General features: G+C 47.3%; 1 protein-coding gene across 4 annotated transcripts in view; it reads right to left on the bottom strand.

The window, feature by feature from the left end:
* HYDIN (HYDIN axonemal central pair apparatus protein) overlaps positions 1 to 12,632 on the bottom strand; it is a 264,762-nt gene that overhangs the window by 187,262 nt on the left and 64,868 nt on the right. The gene's annotated exons all lie outside the window — the stretch shown is intronic.

Raw genomic sequence — 12,632 nt, 5'->3', positions numbered from 1 at the left:
GATCCACCTGCTAATGGTGGCCGGAGAAACCTTGGCACCTCTGGTGGACGGTTGATATGATACAAAGAGGGCTTCTGAACGCCTAAAGAGTGCCGTGCGCTTCAGGTAGATGCGCAAGGCTCTTCTGACGTCCAACCTGTGCCAGGATCTTTCCCTATCCCTGGAGGGCTGCAGACAGAAGTCTGGCAGAAATATCTCTAGAGCCCTGTGGAAGGGAGAATTTACCTTGGGCATGAACGCGGGGTCCAGTCTGAGGATGACCCAGTTGTCTAGAAAGGTGCAGAGGTTCGCTCTGCTGGACAGAGCGTTGATCTCGGATACTCTCCTGGCTGAGGTGATGGCAACCAGGAAAACAACCTTAAGGGTCAGGAATTGTAGGGAAACCTCCCTCAAGGGTTCGAATGGTGCCTCCGTCAATGCCTGGAGGACTGTGAGTAGGTCCCAGATGGGGAATCGATGGACCACTGGGGGTTTCAGATTCGCCGCTCCTTTAAGGAAGCGCTTGAGGACCGGATGTTGGGACAAAGGTGGTGCATCCACCCCACCCAACCCCAGGATCGTGGAGAGGGCAGAGACCTGTCTCCTAACAGTGCTGGGGGCCAGACCCTTCTCCAGGCCTTCCTGTAGGAAGTCCAGGACCTGGGCTACAGAAGCTGAGGCTGGTAATATGTCCTTTGCCTTACACTAGTAAGCAAATGCAACCCAGGAGGCGTTGTAGATGCGGGTGGTGGACTGCCTCCTGAACGGTCCTAATGATCTTTGCGGAAAAATGGGCCCCTCTCAGCTGTTCCCGCTCAATCGCCAGATGGTCAGATGGAGCCACTCCGGATCCAGATGCTCCAGAGACCCCTGGTGTAGGGACACCTCCCCCGGGGGGGGGATCCTCCAGTGAGGAGCTGAGGACAGCTCCATCAAGTCTGCTAGCCAGGGGCGGCGTGGCCAGAAGGGAGCCACCAGAATCATCTCTGCTCCCTCTGATACCAGCAGAACCCCGGGAATGAGGGGAAGGGGGGGAAAGGCATAGAGTAGACCTGGTGGCCATCTGCAGCGAAGGGCGTCCGTGTCCATGGCTCCTCTGGATGGGAACCTCGATACAAAGTTTGGCAGCTGGATGTTCGCTGGGGTTGCGAAGAGATCCACCGTCGGGCACCCGAACCACTCGCAGATCTGCAGGAAGACACTGGGATGGAGCTGCTACTCTCTGTTGTCAACAGTCTCCCTGCTGAGCCAATCCGCTTGCTGGTTCTCTGTCCCGGAGATGTGTTCCGCTCTGATGGACTGGAGATGCCTCTTTGCCCAGTTCCCTAATTGGAGGGCCTCGTCGCGAAGGGCCTTGGAGTGGGTGCCCCCTTGCCTATTCACGTGGGTCTTGGCTGCCACGTTGTCCGTCAGGACCAGGACATGATGACCGGTCACTGTGGTCTTGAAGTGGCGTAGGGCCAGGTGGATGGCTCTGAGCGCCAACCAGTTTATGTTGTTGCGCAGATCTGTTGGAGTCCAGCGGCCCTGGGTCTCCAGGTGTGCTCCCCAGCCGAACAGGCTCGCATCCGTCATGAGTACCTTCCTTGCTGGTTCCTTGAAGAGGGATCCTTTGTCCAATGCTGGGATCAGCCACCAACGGAGCGAAAGCAGCACCTGGGGCGACACTCGAACCTTGAATCTGGCGTTGCTCATCCCGGCCTTCTGGTATGGAAACAGGAACTACTGAAGCTCCCTGGCCTGTAGGCGCGGCCCAAGGCATGATCCCTATATAAGAAATGAATTTCCCAAGGAGCCTGGAAAGAAAAACTACAGGGACAGAGCGTAATTTGTGAACTTCATGAATCAGCTGCACAATGCTATCCTTTCGCTCCTGGGGAAGGAAAACCTCTTCCGACACCGAATCTATAATAGATCCGAGGTACTGGAGCCTGGTAGATGGGACCAGGTGACTCTTCTCCAGGTTGATAGAGAACCCCAGGGACCTGAGCCTGTCGATGGTGATCCCCAGGTCCTGGCTGGCCGTGTCTGGGGACCTGGCTAGGACGAGGATGTCATCTAGGTAACAAAACAGTAGGACTGGGAAGGAGCGCAAGTGTCCTGCGGCCACAGCCAGCACCTTGATAAAGGTCCTGGGAGCTGAGGCCAGCCCGAAGGGGAGGGCCCTATATTGAAAGTGATTGCCCTCATGGAAAAACCTAAGGAACCTACGATGTTCCGGGGCAATTCTGATGTGAAGGTAGGCCTCCGTGAGGCCGATGGAGGCCAAGAAGTCGCCCTGTCGGATGGCCTCTAAGATGGATTTCAGAGAGGCCATCTTGAACCTACGGTAGACCACCCTGGAATTGAGTAGTTTAAGGTCCAGGATGGCTCTCCATCCCCCTGAACTCTTGGGAACCAGAAACAGGTTCAAATAGAATCCGGAACCTCTCTCCCCCTCTGGGACCCTCTCTATGGCCCTGATATCTAACAGGTGCTTAATGGCCTTAGCCTTAAGGGCCCGTTTGGCCAGATCTGCAGAGGAGGCAAAGGTGCAGAACCTATCAGGGGGTTGCGAGCGGAACTCCAGCTGTAACCCAAGTTTAACAGTCCAGAGGACCCACTCGTCTGAAGTGACGCACTCCCAGGCATCCGCAAAAAGGGAGAGGCAGCCGTCAATGGGGTGATCCGCGAATGGATCACTTGAACCTGCGGAATGGACGACCGCCCCCTCCTCAAAAGGGCCGCTTGCTCTGCTGTTGGCCCCTGAATCTGTCCCTAGAAAACTGTCTATCCCCATGTCTGTGAAACCTGGGGGTCTGGTAGTTGTGATTCTGGGCGTCCGATTCAGGCAGGCGGTAAGATGTTCTGCTGGGGTAAGGAGCGTGTCGGTAGTCCGACCGTCTGGTCGTGGCTGGGAAAATCTTCCGCTCGTTTTTGTCCTCCACCAGGAGAGGATCCAGTGAGGCACCGAAGAGTTTGTCCCCGGCGTAGTCTGCTCCTGCTAGGTGCCACTTAGCCCGGGACTCCGCCTGCCAGTGGCGCAGCCACAGCAAGCGCCTGGACGCTACAGAGGATGATAAGGCTTGCAACGCATACTTAACTGCATCCAGGGTGGCGTCAGCTGAGAATTGTGTGGCTGCCAGCACCTTCGAGATGTCCTGCAGCAGTCGTACCTCCGTGGCCGGGGTCCTGTCTCTTAGCTGTTCCAGCCATAGCACAGTGGATCTGTTGAAAAAGGATGCAGAAGTGGCCGCCCTAATGGCCCAGATTATTGCTTGGAATGTCTTACATAAAATGGTCTCCGCCTTCTTATCCTCTGCTTTAAGGCAGTTGGCAATGTCTCCCGTCACCACGGTTGAAGCTGAGGCTAGGGTGGCAACCGGGGTGTCCACCTCTGGGAGCTGGAATGCTTGGACAAAGGTAGGATTGAGATTATAGAACCTCTGCTCATTGCCCCCCGGATTGGGAAACGATCCTGGCTTAACCCATTGGGATTTAAGGACCTCCAGGAACATCTCTGGAGTGGGAATTTCCTCCTTCTCTACCGGGGGTCTATGGAAGGGACCCTTCTTGCTACTCTCGCTGATGCTAGGCGTGGCAGTTGCCGGCCTGGGATCTGGAGGAGCATCCAGGTCTGCTGTGGCCCTAGCCTTATGGAGAAAGGAACTAAACAAGGAGGGGGGGAAAGGCCAGTGATGTTGGGGGCCTCAAGAGCCTGGGCATCCTCATCCTCAGAAAACCCCACCTCCTTCAGCTCCCCTTCTTCTAAATCTGAGGCTTCACTGGCAGTAGAAGGGGAGGGAGATCTGGGCTCTCTGGCAACAGAGGCTCTGGAATGGCTCTGATGCTCCCTGGGCTGGTCCCGGGAAGACCTATGTTTAGACCCCTGGGGCTAATGCTTAATCCCAGAAGCAATCCCTTGAGCTATGGCCCTGGCTAAAACCTCCTGAAAACTATCAGGGAGCTCTGGAAGGGAGGGGCGGAGCTCTGGAGGCTGCAAACGTTCCCTTGCTCTGGTGATTGTGGTGCCAGCCTGTGCCTTGCAGGGCTGGGAACCCTGCGACCAAAGGGATCCCCCCCCTCATCTCAGATGAGTGGGCAGGCGAAAGGGGGGGGGAGAAATGGAACTGTGCCCTCTGCCTGAGCTCCTGGGGGAGCCAGGGGGGATTGCCTGGTTCTCTACTAATGTGGGCAGCCTGCGGGGGGAACGAGACCTGGAAGGAGATGGGCTGATGGTGGCGCTGAATCTTCTAGAGGAGGCCCTGGTAATTCGACCCCCCTGGGTATAGGGTTCCTTCCTGGATGCCGTGGGTGTGCCTCTCTTGGCGGGGGACCTCCCTCTGAGGCCCTGGTGCTCTCCTGGAAGTCCCCTAGACCGGATCTGAGTCCCCTGGTCTCGGGCCAGCATCCCCGCTCTTCGCCACCTCTGCCATGTAACATATGGTTCTGTCGCTCACCCCCTCCTCGCTCTCTGCCGGCTGATCTGCTCTGTAGCTCACGCCTCCTTTCCCAGCCGTGGATCCATGGCTCGAGCGCTGGCACGCACCAAGATTCCAGGCCCCTCTGCGGATCCACCGGCAGAGTCGGGCTGCTCTAGGCCTCTTCCGGCCTCCTCAATGCCTTCTGAGCGTTTTCGGCGTCCGTAAAGGAACGCCGGTCACGCGCTCAACCACGTGCTCTTCAAGATGGCGGAGGACCAAGATGGCAGCCACCGATCAGTGGTCTGTTTCCCTGCAGCTTGGGAGCGTTGGGGGAAGAATCCATCAGCTCCCCGGTCCTCAGAAGGGGTCCTGGGTGCGTGGAGCCTCCAAATGCCCCACACAGTCCTTTTTGCTCGCTTATGCAACCGTCCAATCACTGGGGATTGTGCTAGCGGCGGCGCGGCTGGCTAGCGGCTCTGAGCACAGCAGGAGAAGTGAGTTGATCTTCAGAAATCCTTTTAAGAAACTCTGCAAAAGGACTTGAAGCCTGTAGAATCCTGAAGGATTCGTAAAAAGGCTGTAACTTCTTGCAAAAAAACCTTGAAGCAAAAACCTAAGTCTTCAAAGTGAGGGAGAGTCAGGAAAACACTCCTTCTGGGCTGTAGACTGAGGTTAATCTGGGAGGTCAGAAGGAAGAACGGAGGTGTGGCCTCAAAGAATTACCTCAGTCTTCAGGGCAAAAGGGCTGGGTTAATACCCATGTGTTGCTCCTCCCAAGCCTCACTTTGGAAATCTAAGGCCATCTCAATAGGTGCTGGCCAGAGACTGGAAGGAGTTACTAAGGAGATGCCAGACCACCTAATTGGACAATGGGACCTGTATCTAGGAGGGAGGGGAATAACTATTCTTTAATTATATGAAAATAAAATTATATTTTATTGGAGAAAGGAAAACCCAAAAGAATTGGAATTTAAAATAAAATTGAAGACAGAAGAAAATAAACGGAAAATTAACTGTGGTTTAAGATAATTGTGTTATCTACCTTAACTTTGTTTGTTTCTATGGATGGAGTCTTTACAAATGCCTCTTACTTTTAAACTGGACTGGTCTCTTTTTTTCCTTCTTCCTCTATACTTTCTCTATTTTTTGTATTCATGGATTAAAAGCTTCTTCTCTCGTAAGTCTGGGACGGAGCGTAATTTTTACACTTTTTTTTCCCCTCTCTCGGATAGAGGCAGAAACAGATGGAAAAGAGGTAACACTGCCATCTAATCACTAGAGGCTTGGCAATATAAGCTTCGTTTACTGAAAGGCTCAGTGAAAACATTTGTTGATACAGGTGTTCCTTTGAAGGAAAGAGAAAGCTTTGATTTGAAAAACTCCACTGAATTTGTTTGACCTAAAAAATCTTGGATGTTTTGGCAGTGTTTATAACCTGGAAAATGGCACAACGTGAAGAAGAAAAGGCACTAACTTTGCAAAGAATTTTCTTAAAAATTCAAAAAGTTTTAATAATTACAGAGAGAATTGAAAAGAGACTTGAAATTATAGATCAAAATACAGAAAATACGGGGACAGCGATGAAGTTTGAGGACAGAGCTGAAAAAATAACAGAGACATATGAAAGTGATAAGAAAATTGTTGACACTGACAGCGGAGGAAAATGACAAGTGTGAAATACGGAAAGGAGAAATTGATGGACCGGATCTTCATTTCGGATGTCAGAAAATAGATGAAGAAAAGAGAGAAAATTTGGCAGAAATAGTGAGAGTAATCTCGGCAAAAGCACTAATGATAACAAAAGTGAAGCTGATAAAAAGAGCAGATAGAGGGTTTGAAATTCTTATAAGACATGCAATGAAGGGAAAAGGAGGAGTCAACGTTACAACAACACAACGTGTGCTCTTGACAGTCCGAGACCACTGTTGACACTTTTGCCACTGGACAGTCCAGTTGGACCTAAACCATCCCGTAAAGATGGTGAACAGGAAGACAAAGCCTTGCTGGTCTCAGGGACTTCACAAAGTCCCTGATTGACCCAAGGGAATTGCTTCAAGCCGGCGGCAAACAGTCAGCCCCTAGGCTGATGAAGTCGGAGATGGCTCCAGAAGGAAGGAAGTGAAAGTGAGTCCATCGGGTGAGGAGTTATTTTTCTATTCTGAGAAAGATTGCCCAAAGAAACTTTTTAAAAAAGATAAATTAGTTCTTTAAGTAAAAGAATAAAGCGGCGAATTTAATCTTTATTGGACTGCCTTGGAAAGTTTTTGCTTTTTTTCTTTGTAACGATATTTTGTGGATTGAAGTGACCATAACGTTTCCTGTTTCTCCTCTTGAAGTGAACGGATTGATTTTTTTCCTCTATTTTTGTCACTTTATTTTTTGGCTTGAATTAAAACCCTCTTTTTTATTTTAACAAATTCCTCCTACCATTTGTTATTAATTTCATTAAAGACACAAAGATCTTTGTTTTCCATAAACTTGAGACAAGTATGAAAAAGTGGAATCTGCCACTCGGAAGTCAGAGTCTGGAGTTCTTTTTTTGAAACAATGTATACTTTGTTCTTTCATCTTTGATCTTACTGACTTTGTAACTGAAGGGTTTGCGACTTGCTTACAAAATCTGATAAAAAGCCCAGGGCACGAATTGTTTTCGCAGGTGCGTTTGGAAAATATTTTGGCAAAGGAAGGAAAAGGAAAGAAAAAGATAGAATCCTTCCTTTTTGAAGAGTACAAAAGAACCTGTGCTTAAGTCAACTTTATATACATTGTTTCTCACAGCAAAAGATGATGGGGTTGGTGCCCCAAAAATTAAAGAAGAGAATGAAAATATAGAAGATAAAGACAAGACAATAGATGAACTTATTAATGGAGCAAAGATGGGTGAAAGTGGAAAGAAGGGAAGATGGAAAAGTGAATTTCACAATTTGGAGCTTTATCCCAGATTTCAAGATACAGGAAGAAAAAAAATGGTGATAATGATGAAGTTAAGAAGAGAAACCTTTTCAGAAATAAGTCTGACAATCAAAGACAAGCTAATTTTAATAACAATTCAAGGGCAACGAGATTACCTGAGAGATCTTTTAAGCAATTAAGTGCGGAGAGAAGTTTATAAAAACTTTATAAAGGAGCTGAAAAGAGAATTGACACAACAACTGACAAGAGAGATAAGACTGTTTTGCCACTGGAAAGATACAGGTTGATAATGAAAGTTGATGATAAAAAGTTAGTTAATTTTTGGTGATTAATAAGTAGGAATTTCAGTATTTTGTAGATTGTTTTAGATTGTTATTAAATGTTTATTCGTTAACATATAATTAACTATGATAATAATAATGAAATGATAACCTTAACTAGTAAAAGTAATTTGGATATAAATTATAAACTGGGACTTGAGAAAAAGACCTATAAATTTTATTAATAAATTTTTGTTTAGATCTTGTTATAAAGGTATAATTTCTTTTGGGTCTGATGAGAGGAGATGTGATATAAATAGTAAATAATTTTTAGCTAACTACAACAATAACTTTTGCGAAGGCAGCTGTGGGCAATGTTCCCTCTAAATAGTTGCTCCAGGAAGCCCGAGCCGCCACAAGCCCTCAACCTAGTCACTTTGCTGCCCTGCTGCACCTCAAGACTCCTGTTTAGCTGGAGGGGGTTTCAATTGTGATTGTGCGGCCGCTCTGCAGACTGCAGTCCGTGTCCAGCAAACGACACTGCGCGGCAGTTGGAAACTGCTGCGTAGTGTTTACTTTCCACGTGCGTGGCTGCGTGGCCACGCACCTTAGAGGGAACATTGCCCCACACCTGCAAATCCATCACATGGTCCAATCTTCTCCTTCTACACTGGCATCTCCACCCAGCTGGTTCCAATCAGGTGCCAAGGTGCGGAGACAAAGAATAACCTTGAGCTTCTAGGAAGGAATTTTTTATTTTGAAAAGAACACATTCTACCCCTTGCTATTCCCCCCCCTTAATGAATATGCATACTAAAGATGAAGCTAGAAGAGAGTGTGTGGCAGGCCAAAGGTTCTTAAAGGAACCGCTGCAGGCCTGACACTATCATCCTTTGAAAATTCCTTCATGGGAAATGAAGTTGACCATATTACAGATTGTAAGAAGATTGTTTCTGTCAGCCTCCGCTTTGCTACTGCTTCGGCTGCCATTGAAATGGGGGTGGGGGCATGGTATTTGGGAGGGGAATCATTATTGTGCTGGAGGAAGATTCTAGATTTTGAACTGACCACCTTACTGCGCATGTGGAGGAGGAGTGTTTCCCACCAAGGCCAACGGCCCAGCATTCCATCCTGGTGATGCCTTTCAATTCAACCTTCCTTTCATGGGGTGTGCTAGTGCGAATGCGTAACCACCCCTTCCTCCAGTTAATGCGAGGGTTCCATTTACGAAGCCAGGGGAGTCCCAAAATAAGGGGCCGGTCCATCCCAGGTGCCACAATAAAAGTGATTAATTCTTGGTGGGTCCTCATTTTCATCTGTAAAGGCTCAGTAGAAAAATGAGCAGGACCCCCTCCCGCTATAGAACCATCAATTTGATACAAAACAATAGAGGTTTTCAAAGTTTTCAATTTCAAGCCAAGTTTTTCCACCATTGCTGGACTTATCATACAGCGAGAGCAGCCCGAATCCAGTAGAGCTAAAAGTTTTTCAGTCGCGCCAGAAGGTGGCACTCTTAGTTCAATTGGGATAAGCATGGGGCCTTTGTTTGAACTTACCCAACGATGAGATTGTTCCTCATCTGATTCGTCAGACGAACTGGAACTAACGCCTCCCTCCTCCTCCGGCTGGAAATGCTGGGGAACATTTTCAGCGGCGCACGCAGCCTCTCTCTTCTTGCCAGGGGGCTTACTTGCTCTTCCCTCTCTTCGGGGAGGGGGTGGAGCGGTCTGATCCATTTTTACACAGCAATTCATGGCGCGATGGCCTTCCTTTCTGCAGCGGAAACACGTGAAAGGCTTGGTTTTGCTGGTGAGGCTTCCTTTTCCCTCGCTTCTGGGATGGAGGGAGGCTTTCGGAGCTGCTGGGGGGAGGATTTCTCTGCTTCTCTTTCTTTCATGTATTGAAGCCTGGCCAAATCCAACTCAACATCTGCTGCGTGCTCATACCAAGCAGTCACCCGTCGAGGAAGGTGTCTGTTACTGCATTGCTGGTATATTTTTTCATTTAATCCCTCAGTGAACTGATCCAATAAAGCGTCTTCTGACCACCCCCTCATATAGGCTGACAACTGTTGAAATTCCTGGATATAATCTGCTACCGATCTATTTCCCTGCTTCAGGGCTATAAATTTCACCCGCCCGCGTCTCTCAATCAGCGGGTCATCAAACCTCCTCTTCATTGCAGCCATAAAGTCATTAAAATTCCTCAGGAGAGGGGAATTGCATTTGTGTAGGACAACCATCCATTCGGCTGCTTTTTTCTCTAAGGTCATCAAGACCATTCTTACTTTCATATCATCAGTCTCTAAATCAGGTCCATAAATTTCCATATAAATCCAGACCTGAATGGTAAACAACCCTAAAGTCTGGGGGTCACCATCATATTTTACAGTTAAGGGAGGGACTTTTGCCATTCGGTGTCGCCTGGGGGCCCCCCCTACTCTTTGAGCAGCCCTAGCTGGAGGGGGGGAGGCTGGTTCTGGGTTTTCTTGCCCCCAGCCCCCTTCGGCTTCTTCACCCTCCCTTAACCTATGCATCGAGTACCTTTGCTCCAGATCTTCAGCCTGCTCCCTTTCCACGTCTCTTTCACGGCTTTTGCGTTCAGACCAAGCTTCCTCGAGGAGCCTCATGCGTGGGACAGTTTGTAATCCTCTTCCCCAGCAGCACCCCAATCCGCTGGCTTTTTTTTTTTGTCTCCTTCTCGTGACTCCAGCATCCAACTCCTCCGACTCCTCTTTTTGTCCCACACCCAAAGTGCATCGGGGACGAACAGCAGACTCTTCCATTCTTAGTCCAGCCAGCCTTTCAGTTAAAGATGGTTCTGCCGTTGCCCCCTCAGTTTCCTCTTGGTCACTCACTTGCAAAGACATTTCTTTTCTTCTTGTGAGGACACTCCCCTCGGTAGGTTGTAGCTCCAGGTGGGGTGAAAGTGAGACTTAGCTTAATTGTCAGCCCTTCTTCATTCACAAATCAGGAAAGAAAACCACCGGACTCCATTTGTTGAAATCAAGTGTACTTTTACTAATTATAAATGAATAGAAGCTAAGCTAAGCTAAGTCTGATTATTTAGGTGCGAAAGCGAATAATATATTGTATAATTCATTCCCCTCCCCTTGGCATCCTGTATTCAGTCCAATCATAATTCTCCCAAATGTCAGGTGTGAGATAATGTCGAAAGGCATCACCAGGATGGAATGCTGGGCCGTTGGCCTTGGCGGGAAACACTCCTCCTCCACATGTGCAGTAAGGTGGTCAGTTCAAAATCTAGAATCTTCCTCCAGCACAATAATGATTCCCCTCCCAAATACCATGCCCCCACCCCGTTTCAATGGCAGCCAAAGCAGTAGCAAAGCGGAGGCTGACAGTTTCTGCTACTGATTCTTCCTTCCTTTTTTGGGTTGCTGTGTGCAGGAGGGACGGGATGGGTGAGCAACAGCACATCCTCAATTCTAAAAGTTTGGATTAATTTCATAGAAGCAGAGAACTGAAAAGCATCATTTAGGCTGCTGTGTTCTTCAAGGCAGGTATCCAAATCTGCCTTCCATAATTTAAATCCACATCCTAGCCAATGAAACATTCATGTCTTGATCATTTCCCCATGTGATTCCACTTCAAACATCCCAAAATGGGCTGTTATCTTACACATCTCTTTCCCAAGCCTTTTCATTGGCTTTTCTCTGCATGTCTTTCAGCTTCTCTGAATGTACAGCCTATTTGCCTTTTCAGAAAAAAGGTCATACTTGTATCTGGCTTGGGATAAAATAATATTTTTTTTATTTTTAAAATAAAAAATCAAGGAAACAATTGGTCTACTTAAGAAAGAAGACAGCAAGGAAGTAACAGGAACAGAGAGAAAGCAGAGCTGCTTAACTCCTTCTTTGCATAGGTCTTAACACAAAAAGAAACTATAGCCCAATCTGCTACAGCTCAACCTACCAGAAACTTAACTGTAAAAAATAGTTTAACTGTTTAATAGCAGTAACTGTGAGAGGGATCTTGGTGGACAACCAGCTAAATATGAGCCAGCAGTGTGCAGTGGCAGCCAAAAAAGCCAATGCAATCCTAAATTGCATTAACCAAAGGGATACAATCAAAATCAAGTAAAGTACTAATAACATTCTATAAAACCCTAGTAAGTCCACATCTAGAGTACTACATCCAGTTTTGGCCACCATACTTGTGCTGCCCCAGCAGTATATAGCTAGTATAGGAATTAAGAACTGTCTCCTTTAAGAAACTACCTCATGGGAAATGTAGTTCCATGACATGTGATCACATCTCTGTTGATGATTGGCCACTGGGGCATCTTGCCCACATGCAAAGTTTATAGCCGGGCAGTTTTGAATGCCTTTGTGAACCGGAATAGTAGTGTTTTATATCTACGCTCAGCATGGGAGTGAAATCATCATCTTTTTACACCACATGATGGGACAGATTATGGAAGGTCAGAAGTATCTTAACACTGAACTGTAAGTTTTGCATTAAGAATGCCTGATAATAAACTTGATCTGAAAGAGATTCCTAAGCGTGGAGTTAACTGCATGCCCCGAGCAAGCCTACAACGCTCAAGGCAGAACAATGCTATTAAAAAGATGTTGAGACTCTAGAAAAAGTGCAGAGGAGAGCAACCAGGATGATTAGGGGACTGGAGACTAATGGTTTCCTGTTTGAGTGTGGGTTTGGACTAGATGACCTATAAGGTTCCTTCCAATTCTGTTAATCTGTACTAGCCCAAATTCCATTTCATCTATACTATTCTCAAACTAGGTATCTCTTATACAGTATCTTAGCATGAAGAATACATTGTTCTTACATTGATTCATTACTGCTTATGTTCATTACATTTCATTACTATTCAGTCCACTCCTCTAACCTACCAATTTAAATATTATTTTGAGTTTGGGTTCTGACTTCTAGGGTAAAATATATCTTGTGCAGTTTTGATTCATTTGCTAATTTTATAAAATTTCCTCTATCTTTTTGCCCTAGTTGTTAACAAGAATATGAAAGTGATTCAGACTTAGGAATGAATCCAACTGAGCAACCTCTGAACCATCTTAACCTGGACTGAATTATAC

This window comes from Thamnophis sirtalis, unplaced genomic scaffold (assembly GCF_051295495.1).
Source record: "Thamnophis sirtalis isolate CommonGarterSnake01/CBP01778 unplaced genomic scaffold, rThaSir2_p1.2 scaffold_14, whole genome shotgun sequence".
NCBI classification, from domain to species: domain Eukaryota; kingdom Metazoa; phylum Chordata; class Lepidosauria; order Squamata; family Natricidae; genus Thamnophis; species Thamnophis sirtalis.
Note: the sequence above shows the minus strand (reverse complement) of the source record. Positions and strands in the feature narration are given on the sequence as shown.